Genomic DNA, 12,021 nt, shown 5'->3' with positions numbered 1-12,021 from the left:
CTCTTAGGCACCGACGTTTTGGAACAAACTCGCAGCACATATCAGACTTCTGCTTATCATTTTAAGAAAAGTTTTTATAAAATTGCTTTGAATTAATTCCCACTTTTGTTTCTACTGTTCATCACTTGTACTGTTTTTTTAGATTGACTCTACTTGTTTCATGACTTTTTCTTTTTAAAATAGTTTTCAGTATTATGAACTTGTTTTATGACAAGACAAACGTTAATAGAAGGAAACATCAGAAATGATTCCACATGTGATCCAATATGGACAATGTTTCCTCTATTAAAGCACTGCTGTGAAAATTTCACACAAATTAATATTATCGTATTATCATAACTATCACTAATAATAAACAATTTTACACATAGTATCCAGCCCTAATCTTTACATACATTTATTATTATTTGATATTGATTTACAACCTACAGTCAATCTGGTTTCAGACCTCTGATGACTACTGTTAAAAAGGATTTTAACCATCACAGTGCTGTATTTACATGTCATTTGAGAAAGCCTTCAGTCTCACCGCGGTAGTTAAAGTCTGGATATGAGGGAATATTTCATAGGCTGCAACAATATCAGCCACCTGCCATCTGAGCCGGCAGTCGGAAGTATTGAATGTCAAAATGAACACTTCTGCACTCGACTCCAATGAGGAATGCATTCTGCAGGTAATTTAAGTTCCCAAACGGTTCTTTTAAATGCTGTCGTCGTTTGACTGAGTGTGTGTGGGAGAGCAGCAGGAGCACAAACACCCTGAAGTCACCGATGAAATGAAACGATCCGTCTACCAAACGCCAGAAGATTCTCAGCAAAGAGTCACGGTTGAAAATAACAGCAGTTTACCGACATGTGAAAAACGGCCCGTGCTTCCCAGCAGAACCAGTGCATCCGAACCAGTCCATCAATACCAGTCCATCAGAACCAGTCCATTAGTACCAGTCCATCAGAACCAGTGCATCAGAACCAGTCCATCAGAACCAGTGCATCAGAACCAGTGCATCCCAACCAGTCCATCAATACCAGTCCATCAGAACCAGTGCATCAGAACCAGTGCATCAGAACCAGTCCAAGCAGGTGTCTGTGATGTCTTATCACTGGTTGGAGTTTTTCACAGAACACAGAATGCAATAAAGACGAAGGCCTTCTGTGAAGCTCCAGCAGCCAAATATAGGAAATTCATAAAATCAGTAAACCATCCGAGAAGCTTTGGGAGGTCGACCTGAAACTGTGTAAACATGTAGAAAACCTCATATCTCTCTCTCTCTCTCTCTCCTCTCTGCCTCAGTGTCTCTCACTCTCTGTCTTGCAGTCATTTGTGCTTTGTGCTATCAAGAAAATGAGTTTCACCTCAGTGGGGATCTGAACACATACGTCTCACATACATCTCACAGAGCTCTATACGCTCAACACACACACACACCCACACACACACACACACAATCTGATGCTAACCAGCACAAAGAAACACCTGAGCGTCCAGCATCCAATTTGCAGATGCTTTGAAATTAAAATGTTCCAAATTTGTGGTGGGAATTCCTAGTGGCTAACTAGTGGCTAGTGACGTACATTGAGCAGGGCGAGGGATGTAGAAAACCTAAGAAACAAACGTAATTAATTGTACAATTCAAACAAGATGTCACTGTTGACTACTGTCCCATTGGAAACGCTGGAGGGGGCGGGACTTAGCGTCTTTTGATTATGTACAGAGACTATTGAACTGAGGAGGCTTTTGTTGTCTTTTTTTTAAAAATCTAATTTGCAGTTATTATTCCTGATCGTTCTCTTCAAAAGGACCTGGGGTCTTTTATTTCCAGCCCGACTGATTGACTAAGTTTCAGCTGAGCTCCTTGAGGCAATATACCCTTTCAATCTTCAGAGTGAGTTGCTGGGAAGGTTTTCCGTTGCTTGGAGCGATAGAGCAGCAATCCTATCACAGATTTCTTTTTAAACTGCACAATTGAACCATCAAGCCTCCATCTAAGCAAAGACATCACAGTTGGAAAATATCATAAAATGCCTCTCGCTGCTGTAGATAAAGGTTAATCTGGAAGCATCCTAGCTGCCTCTCTATCTCAGCAGCGGGCCGAAGCCTTTCCTCCTCTTGCCGTAGAATTTCCGGGCTCTTTTGCTGATGATTACAAACAGCAACAGAGGCATGTCGGTCTGCTGTGAGTGTATTTCCTGCTGTTCTTTACAGGCTGTCATCAGGCCTGGATTGCAGCCACAGTTGAAGGTCTTCCATATGGTTCCAGGTCCCACACAGCTGCCCACGTCCTCCTCTCACAGTCTTCTTGGACATCGGCGTCGCTGTCTGTCCACGAGCCTCCTCCCTGTGTTGTCAGCAGCTTGTAAAACGTGTGGGCTGCCTGCACACATTGGCAGATTTGGCTCGAGGCACTTTTTTGATGCAATTAGCAGAAATCTCGCACTAATAGGGAGAAAAAAAAAAGAAAAGAAATAATTACAGCTCTGCCAAAAACAAGCTATGTTGTGGGTGACAGAAGAAACGGCACCAAAAACGTACTAAACAGAAGCAGAAGCTGTCTAAAAGCGAGCTTATTAAAAGATACTTCTTGTGTGTGTGAGAGAGCGGTTATATGAAACCAATCTCCTACTCTACCTCCCGTCTCCCTCACTGTTGGGCTTGTTATCCAAAACACTTAATATAGCACTCCTTTCTCTTTGCCCTTTCCAGAAATAATTCAATTTCTTAGCTTGTGGGAGCAGTTCTTCGTTGGAAATCATTCTGTTTCACATCCAAAACAGGTCAATTTCTCACTTTTCCCCCTCTGAGAGTCAGTTTATTTTCCCGTGAATGACCAGCAAGGTGGGCATTGTTTGTGTTTAAACAAAATCCTCATAATTAGTTGACGATTATCAAGAAATTTTGTATAATTGTATAATGTCTGCACTGCTTGTTATCGGTGAAAGTGCGGAGGTGGCCTGAGGCATATCCCAACCAAGCAGCTGCTGAAGGCTACCGGTGGCCCCCAAGCTCAGAATGTATACTCTTTGTGCATTCATCTCTTCGTTTTGTCTCCATTGTATAAATGTTTAAGGCTCTACTAATCAATCTTTTATATAAAAAATGGATCAGATGACTCACTAAAGGGGATTGCTTGTATTGACAAACGCAGAAGGAATAATCAGTCTCCAGGCAGCCGCTGCAACCTAAAAAAATGATCTTAAAGGAAATATGACAGAGCCATCAAGCAAATAATAGTAGTAATTGAGGTTGTCGTTTGAACTCACATCATTAATGCATCCACAGTCAAGTCCAATCAAAAGCATTTAATTCTTTCCTCCACAACTAACACAAGAAGGGTGGGGTTATGTCATCGTGGGGGGAGTGGTTTAATCAGGAGTTGCCATCTATGCAGTGATGCATGTGGGGTGGAGACTTCAACAAACTCCATGGTAAAAACTTAATTGATAAAATTTGGGTCAATATAGCACCAACCCAATATCTGGATTAACTTTACCCCGTACCCATGGGACTATGGCAGCTTATCAGAGCCGTTGTAGGTAGAAACGGAGCCGGTCTTTACGAGAAAAAACTTGAATATTCTCTGAGATTATAAAATCACAAATTTGCGGAAAAAAACCCTCACTTGCTGTATATGATGACTGCTGTGGATGACCTGATCAAACTAAACTTTTGTGGCATAGATCGTTGCCTTCCAGGAGTCTCATAGCTCAAACGGTTGCAGGAACACAAGGTTGGCAGTTTTTATTTGCTCTTTTATGCACACTTTATACACACAGCCAACTGGCACGTCTTGTTAATCAACCAAGATCACCTTCACCTGGAACGCCCTAATTTTAGCTCTCTTAGGTAGTCTGTCTGTCACCACTGAGTCTGAAGAAGGCAACTACTGGTAGCCAATCAGAAGCAGGCGATGTGGGCGTTCGCAGAAGACAGGTCAATCAGATAACAGGCTGCAGAACTGCCAATAGCTGTAAAAGAGTTACTTTGGTATGCGAATGAAAGGGAACATTTCCAAAAAAACCTCTTTTGAATAGTAAAGAGAAAACCGCTCGCTCAGTATCACACTTAACGTAGGTGCTGGAGCTGGAGACCAGAACGCATTGGCATACTCAAATCTGTGCAAAAACCTTTTTTATAAAGCTTTCGGTCAGAGACCTTCTTTTAGGCAAGAACCTCGTAGAAAGCCTCACACCGAAAGCTTGCTTTATAAAAAGAAAAACAATTTTGAGTCAGATTTGACTGAGCAGGTGGTTTTTAAAAAAAACCTTCTTTTGCACACATATTGCTTGTGTGCCATTAGTTAAGTTACCAAGGTGACACGTGTGACGAAGGTTGCCAACCCCTGTTATGAATTGTAGTTTTGTATATTTGTGGTGAGAGGTGTTATCAGATCCTGCTTCGGGCCCCTGAAACTCTCCATCTCTTTCTCCGTCTCTCCCTCTCTCTCTTTCTGGCTTCATTAGCTCTTCCCTGACAGTGGCTGACTGCCAGTCTAACCTGTCCCCCCTGGAGGCCTCACATAGCCATGCTAACCTACTTTTTCAACAACTTGTGGGGAATAACAATAATGATCCTCTCCCTTTTTCAGCTGACATTCTGTGTCCACACTGTGGGTGTTACATGCATTTCTGTATCCCCGATCCGCTGGGACAAACTCCCTCTCCCTCCGTCTGTGTCTCTGTCCTCCTTTCTCTCCGTCTACTATCTCCTCCACTCCTAGACACTTCATTACAAATGCAGCAGACTCAAATAGAGAGGAAAGCTGCCCTGATTACCTCCATGCTGCTGCTGGGAGGCGTTCAAGCACACACATGCATGAATTTAATGGACTGCCTTGTGCCCCCCCAAGCTTCGCTCTACTCATCAGCCACAGAGGGAAAGGGTCCTCTGAAATCAGGAGATGTTCCGCTACTTCTGCGTTGCATTTGATTGAATGTGACGCAACTCTGCAGTGTGCAAGGACAATAGGGACATATCCAAGGGCGCTCATTATTTCAGTTGACGACTAGTCTGGTGTTCTTTGCTCCTAGTGTGATGCAGATACTTACGTTCAGTTTAATTCAAAATACTTTATTTGTCCCTCAAGTGCTCATTCAAGGTAAGGGAGCGTGAAAGACACATGGACGATTCATTTACACACAAAAGATAAAAAAGAAATACATGTGCAACGTTGGTAGCAGTAAAGTCTAGTACAGGTCAAGTACAAGTGTAAACCGGTGCGGCAGCTAACCACAAGAATCCCTGCCATCGCCTACGATAGTACGTCACTCATAACCGCTAACTAACCAGTTAACTGAGAATAAAAAGAAAAAAGACATCTGTGCGTTGGCAGTGTCAAACCAGGCATCTCATGCCTGGTTTGACATGCCACTCCTAAACATGTATCTCATTCATTTAAAGGGGCCATATTATGAAAAACAGGTTTTCTCTGGTCTCTCAGATTCTGCTCCTGTTGTTACGTAACAAAAAGAGTCATTTGCATAGGCCGAACTCCTCTGCACGATGATAGGAGATATCTGAGATGGGGCTTTTTCGCACAACAGCGCGGAGAGTGCAGTCCGCCCGACAGCGAGTGCAGTCCGCCCGACAGCGAGTGCAGCCCGACCGACAGTGTCTTCACTGCTGCCTCCAGTCTGACGGAACCCGGGGGCCCGTGTCCGACAGAGCGCCGTGCACGATGGTCCGGGTCTGGTCTCTTACGTTTCATTTTTAATGACAATGTGCCGGCTATGGTTCGTGTTAGCTTGTATGTGTGTGCTAACCACTTCACATCGGACTGCTTCAGTAAAGAGGGTCAGTACAAAGCTGGCTTTGCCTCGACACTGACCCTCGTAAAAGGATCTGTCCCAACCATACGGGACCCAGCAACTTCACCTAAGACACATAGGCGAGCCATAGCGATACATCCATGTAAACATTGGTGCATGCTACCGCTAGCATAGGCATCATCTCCGTGGCTCTCCAAGTAGGCTAACAGACGGAGCTCATTAGCATTTAAAGGTGCAGACACAGAAGCAGCCTGTTCTCAGCAGAGATCAGCAGAGCTCATCTGAGCAACTTTTAGACAGCTGAAATTCAGGACCATGGATGGGTTTGGGGCGATGCATATCGAAAACAGTGTTGTTGGACCTCTGACAGCTGTGTGAAATTGATGAAAAACAGTATAATATGGGATCTTTAAGCAGTACTTTATCAACAATTAGATTTTCATAAAAATAATGTATTTTCAGGTAACACTTTCTTTAGAGTAAAAACCATGTAAAAATAAAAAAAGCTATAGCTGTATGTATTTCAATCAGATTTTTAATAGAGAAAAAGTTTAAAGAAATAATTCTCTTGCAAATTACTATGTGTTGACTTAATGACCCCTGCCGTATTAAGACACAACGTCCTTAAGGTCGACCAAGCTGCTTTTAAAGTCAATGCAAAGACGCAGAAACAGTGAAGCTGTTGGACAAAACTGAGGCGAAGCTCCATCCGTGGATCAAACATACCCTCAACAACAGATCGGTACAAATGCTATCGCTAACAGTTAGTAATGTAATGTAAAAGTTAAACTTGACTTGTATATCTATATGCATAGTAAACAACAGTAATTACAGAAGAAAACACCATATTAGTAGTTTAATACATGCATCATAACACAAGACAAAGTCAGGCTAAGTGTTCATGAAAAGAGGGGAGTCTTAGCTTCCACCTTGAGTGACATCGTGGGGCTATCTCTCTCTCTGTGTCTCTCTCTCTCTCTCTCTTTCTCTCTCTTGCTCTCTCTCTCTCACACACACACACACACACACACACACACACACACACACACACACACACACACAGTCTGCGGGTCACGTTGCTAGCTAGCTGCAGCTACTCTGAGTCGACCTGCCGGGGGAAAAGTTTAAATATTACGTTTTTATGCCTGGCTGAGGTGGAATAATTGGTGTATTGTTGAAAACAAAATATGAATAAGTACAATGGAAACAGACTTGGTGAATAAATCATGGCATAGATGAGAAGAAGAATAGCAGCAGATGAAAACATCAGGTCTGTGTGGAGCGGAGAGGAGAAGCCTAACTTCCTCAAATGGATAAATGAAAAAGATGGAAATGCCATTATTTCCATGCACTCTTTCTAAATGTTTTTAATCGCTGTCTGCTCCTGCCATGGCTTAAAATGAGTGCCACTTCTTGTATTTTAAATAAATTACCATTTTTGATTGCTGATTTTCCTTTAAATGACATTTGGATAGACACTTGACTCCCGTTCCAGCTTCTGTCTTCAACAGCTGGTGGTTCAATGACCTCTCTTTCTACCCACATTCTGACTTCATGTAGCTGCTTTTACAGGGTCATCAAAACTAGATGAAACCTGGCTGGACCGTGTTGGTCAATGTGCTTAGTTGGAGATAAGATAAACTTCTCAACCCTTAACGATTATGTTGTTAAACACAACACAAAATAAACAAATCAAACCGTGTACAACCTTCAGTCTGTCAGTCAGTCACCAGGGCAACACTGTTGTTGATGATGATGACGAATCACGTGATTTCCTTCCTGTCTTTATTATTGTGGTGTTAGCACCGCTGTGTTAGCACCGCTGCGTTAGCACCGCTGCGTTAGCACCGCTGCGTTAGCACCGCTGCATTAGCACCGTTGTACGTAATACTGTGATATTTCCCCGTTAATAGTCAGCAAGTTTATGAATACTGGTTTCATACTAAGGTGTCGGACATACTAATAAATGTCACACAGTGTTGTTGACTAAATATCATGTTGATGAACAGTTTCAGGTGCAGCCAGTGACTGAATGTTGGCTAATGCTAGTAAAAATGCAAAGCCAACCAAGGCCATAAACAGCCAAGTTATCTCCACAACAACGTATCAAACGAGCCAATTAATCACGTTAACATGTTGATGAAGTCAACGATGCTTCACTAAGAGTTTTGCTGTCTTGTAGAGTTGAAGTTAGATTGTTCAGACGTTGGCTGATTTCAAGCTCTGATAAACGATGAACTCTTTAGGTTGTAGATTCACCGTATTCTGTGTGTTCTAGACGTGTTGACTTCTCCAGCTTTGTATTTCACATTACCAACTCTGCAGCGAGTGATGTCCATGTGTCTGTGTCCAGTCTTGAATGTGGCTGGTTCTCCTCACTCTGACGACTGTGCAGCTTCATCAGCAATGTCCCTTGGTTGCCCACTCGACTGACCAATGGTACAACTTGATCAGTCACTTACTTACTTAATTACTTACTGGGTCAGCTACAGAGCCACTTATAGGTTTGGCCCTCTGAGGTCCAGCCAAAAAACAGCTCATCATATAGACAATGGTAGAGAGACTGGGGCAGCTTCAGAGAGCGAAGGAGACATCAGACAACTCGGGCATCTATCTTCATATCAGCGTTTCAGTAATAACTTCAGTGACAGCAACACAATACTGCAGCAAATGTGTGTAAAGTGCACTTTGCTGGAGCTCTCCATGCAGACAAACAACACAAGTCACGAGGCCAGCGATGCAATAACATGAAAACTTCAGCTGCTCCCTGCTAGCCTTGGTATTTTTCAGAGCTGAGAAGGATTCATGCTTGTTTGTGAACTCCATGGTAGCACACTTAGCTAGATATCTATGTGGCTGTCACGCCTTCACAGTTCAAAGAGGACCCAGATGCAGAACACCAGGCATGCGGGATGACGAGAACCAAAGGCGAGCTTTAATGACAAAAGCTGGCTCCAAAAACTAAATTGACAAGCAGCAGGCTGAGGCATAAAAAAAAAACCCAACCAAATAATCTAAACTGAAGACAAACCATAATGACACGAGGAACACAGGCAGGTAATCCAACAAGGGTCACTAGGTACAAAAGCAGACGACCTGAAAGAGCCGGGTTATTAGACAGGAAATCACAAAGGCAGAAAACACACAAAAGTGAAAAAAGACAAGAGACAAGAGGAAAACTTTCACTATAACAAGAGGCAAATGTTGGGCCAGTAGCAGGAGCTAATAGATAATTATTAATATCAATATAATGATTGATATTAATAGGATTATTAATTAAATCAATAAAAATAGCATTATCCCAGATGCCAATCCCAGCACCAGCAGGCTAGGTGTCACGGAGCTCGCCGTGGTCTCGTTTTGACTTGAAAGCAGACAGACGAGTATTGAAAAAGTTTAAATTAAGAATCGATGAGTCACCTGATCTGCCCTTCTGATCAGATTAGAGACACCGCTGATCAAACTAATTTACATGGTACGAATATCAGCTGGGCAGTGGCTGAACCTGATGAAAATCCAGCAATAAACTTGAGCAAAGCCAAAATAAAATAAAATACATTAACATAAAACATTAACACTTCCCTTTCAAATAGGGCAGCAAAGCTCATTGATTAATTTGGGTGCCGTCACGTCAATTTTCAGTTTTTTTTTTTTTTTAAAAGCAAAATTAACCATGACTGACATCCCTACTGTATACCATCCATCCAACCATCCATCCATCCATCCATCCATCCATCCATTGTCTACCGCTTATCCTGTATTCAGGGTCACGGGGGGGCTGGAGCCGATCCCAGCTGTCATTGGGCGAAGGCAGGGTACACCCTGGACAGGACGCCAGTCTATCGCACCTACTGTATACCATAAGCTTTAAAAGGCAACAAAAGTTGGCACCGCTGGTCTTCCATCTGTCTGAGCTCACCTGTTACTATAGAGACGACCTCTGGTCACTACAGCATCATAAGCACAGCATCTGTCTGTAATTATGGTGGTATTGAAAATCATAACGTCAGAATTTCACTGTAATACTGTAATTCCTTGCCTTCGGTTGATATTGATCATATGCTTTAATTGTTTTTATATCTTTTTTCTTTAATTGCATTTTTTTTTTGCTTGTGGATTACATTCGTTTCTTGAGAGTTCCCTGCTCTCTGATTTTCTGTTTGTCTCATAAAGATAAAGAAACAAAAGCAGTGACGTCTTTAAGGAAGTATTTCTGAATACTATACTCCTGACAGGTACCTTTTTGCAATATTATTTATGGGCAGCAGGCAGTGTGGACGTCGGGTATGATGCTGTCATTGCCACATCAAAAGATTGTGATGCAACAGTGAGCCAAGAGGTCCTCCCCCCCAGGTTGTTAAATCCGTTGGGGATACGATGAGCCTCTCCATGTCCGTCCCTTGAGGCATGTCAGGGCTCCTCCACTGTGAAGTCAGGGAGAACAGTTAACAAGTGACTGCTGGCTGTTTTGGCAGCTGTCAGCAGAGCAGCGGTGGCAGGAAGCCTTTACGTTTCTGTCCACGACGGCAATCCGTCGCTCCGCATCGCCACAGACCTGCTACACCAGAGGGGGGTCCCTTCCTCTGTACAGTACAGCTGGTGTGTGATCCTCTTCCTATCTGGCATTAGGTGTATGTCATATCTGCTTCGCATTAAGATAGAGTTTACTTGGATAACATATGACATTAAAATGCTCCTTGAGCATAGAAATAGAGGTGTGATTTCTTTAAATAAAACACTTTTTTTTTTACATTCACACTATATATATGGAACAAGCTTGGGCCGCTTGGCTTATCGTCTCCCTGTACATTCAGTGTCTGCCGTTTACGTAGCTTCCTCTTGGATGCGACGTGCCAGTTCGCTGCTCGTGTGGACGACCTGTCGGCTCATAGAGTAGCTCTTTTCCTTTAATTGCCCCCTGGGGACAAATAAAGTTTTTTCAATTGAATTGAATTGAAACAGCAAAATAATAAAATCCAGGCAGCGGGCAGGGGCTCTGCAGATACAGACACCACCACACACTTCTAGTGGGTCACAAGTGAAGACTGAGAGGGATTATTTTAATGAGGCTATACATCATGTCTTTAGGAAGTTCCTACATAATATAGCTTTAATTTAGTGTATTTATTAGGATTCACTGCCCCTCAATCTTTATTGACTTCAGTGACAAAGCATTTCAGTTGAAAGTCAATGTATTGATTTGTATTGGAACAGTGATATGTGTCTAATAAAACCGTTTCCAACAAAAATCAATTATGCTAATGCAGGTTATTTCCAGAGTGTAACTGCGGGAGACAAGAGAAGTCTCTTATCAGTAAGTGTCACCCGGAGACTACAAGTTTCCACATCACTCCTGTGTGAGCTGCATACTGAACCATAACTGGTCACAAACTAGATGTCAACCAATCCTAGTGGGATACAAAAGTGTACACTTCTTGCCACCGTTGTTTCACCATTAAAGTTTTTGTCACATGACATGCATGAAAGGGAAACAACTCATCAAACCCATCTGGATTAAATTGGTTTGTGTTCATGGCAGACACAACTTTGTAGAATCTATCCAGCAGACTAGGTGGATGAACACATGCCAAATGTCATAAACTACTGATAACCACTGATAACTCTGGAACAAGTTCTATCTTGTTAAGATCTACTATGCTTTTGTGAGATTGTTATGTTGTATTTTGTAATGGGCTGCATTTTAATATAATAAGCATTTTTATTGGTGCATTAAGTTGACCTGATTAAGTCATTCTTTTTTTAGAATTTACTTTCATGTATAATTAATTTGCAACAGCAAACAATTTTTGAAAAAAAATAATCCTATATGATAACATCATATTGACATAATGAGAAAATGTTATTATCTGATCGGGCAAGTCACAGAATGCTGATACTGAGTCCATCAGTATAATGAAGCTGTTTTAGGCCAAATCCAATTTCGCACAACAATCCCTGTATTGATAAGTGTCTACTATATGGAGTTTGAATGACGGCGGTGGGGGTTATAGGAACTCGGCAGATCGATAACTCATCACTGTCACCTGCCAGAGAGCGAGAGAATTGACTCCTGAGTGGAGGAACGACTGTGATTTTACAGCAATCAGAGGAGAGTCACTTATGTGAGGATGTGGGGGGTTTAGCTCAGGAGGTAGAGCGGGTTGGCAACCGCAAGGTTCGATCCCCGGCTCCTCCTAGCTGAGTGCCTGGTGTCCCTGAGCAAGACACCTCACCCTAATTGCTCCTGATGAGTTGGTT

The 12,021-nt window shown here is 42.5% G+C and overlaps 2 protein-coding genes across 2 annotated transcripts in view; one reads left to right on the top strand and one right to left on the bottom strand.

Moving 5' to 3' along the window:
- efcc1 (EF-hand and coiled-coil domain containing 1) overlaps positions 1-12,021 on the bottom strand; it is a 303,999-nt gene that overhangs the window by 32,012 nt on the left and 259,966 nt on the right. The gene's annotated exons all lie outside the window — the stretch shown is intronic.
- LOC311032398 (copine-9-like) overlaps positions 1-12,021 on the top strand; it is a 198,243-nt gene that overhangs the window by 40,924 nt on the left and 145,298 nt on the right. The window lies entirely within an intron of this gene.

This window comes from Eutrigla gurnardus (assembly GCF_963514095.1).
Source record: "Eutrigla gurnardus genome assembly, chromosome: 2".
Taxonomy (NCBI): domain Eukaryota; kingdom Metazoa; phylum Chordata; class Actinopteri; order Perciformes; family Triglidae; genus Eutrigla; species Eutrigla gurnardus.
This window is presented reverse-complemented; position numbering and strand designations above follow the sequence as displayed.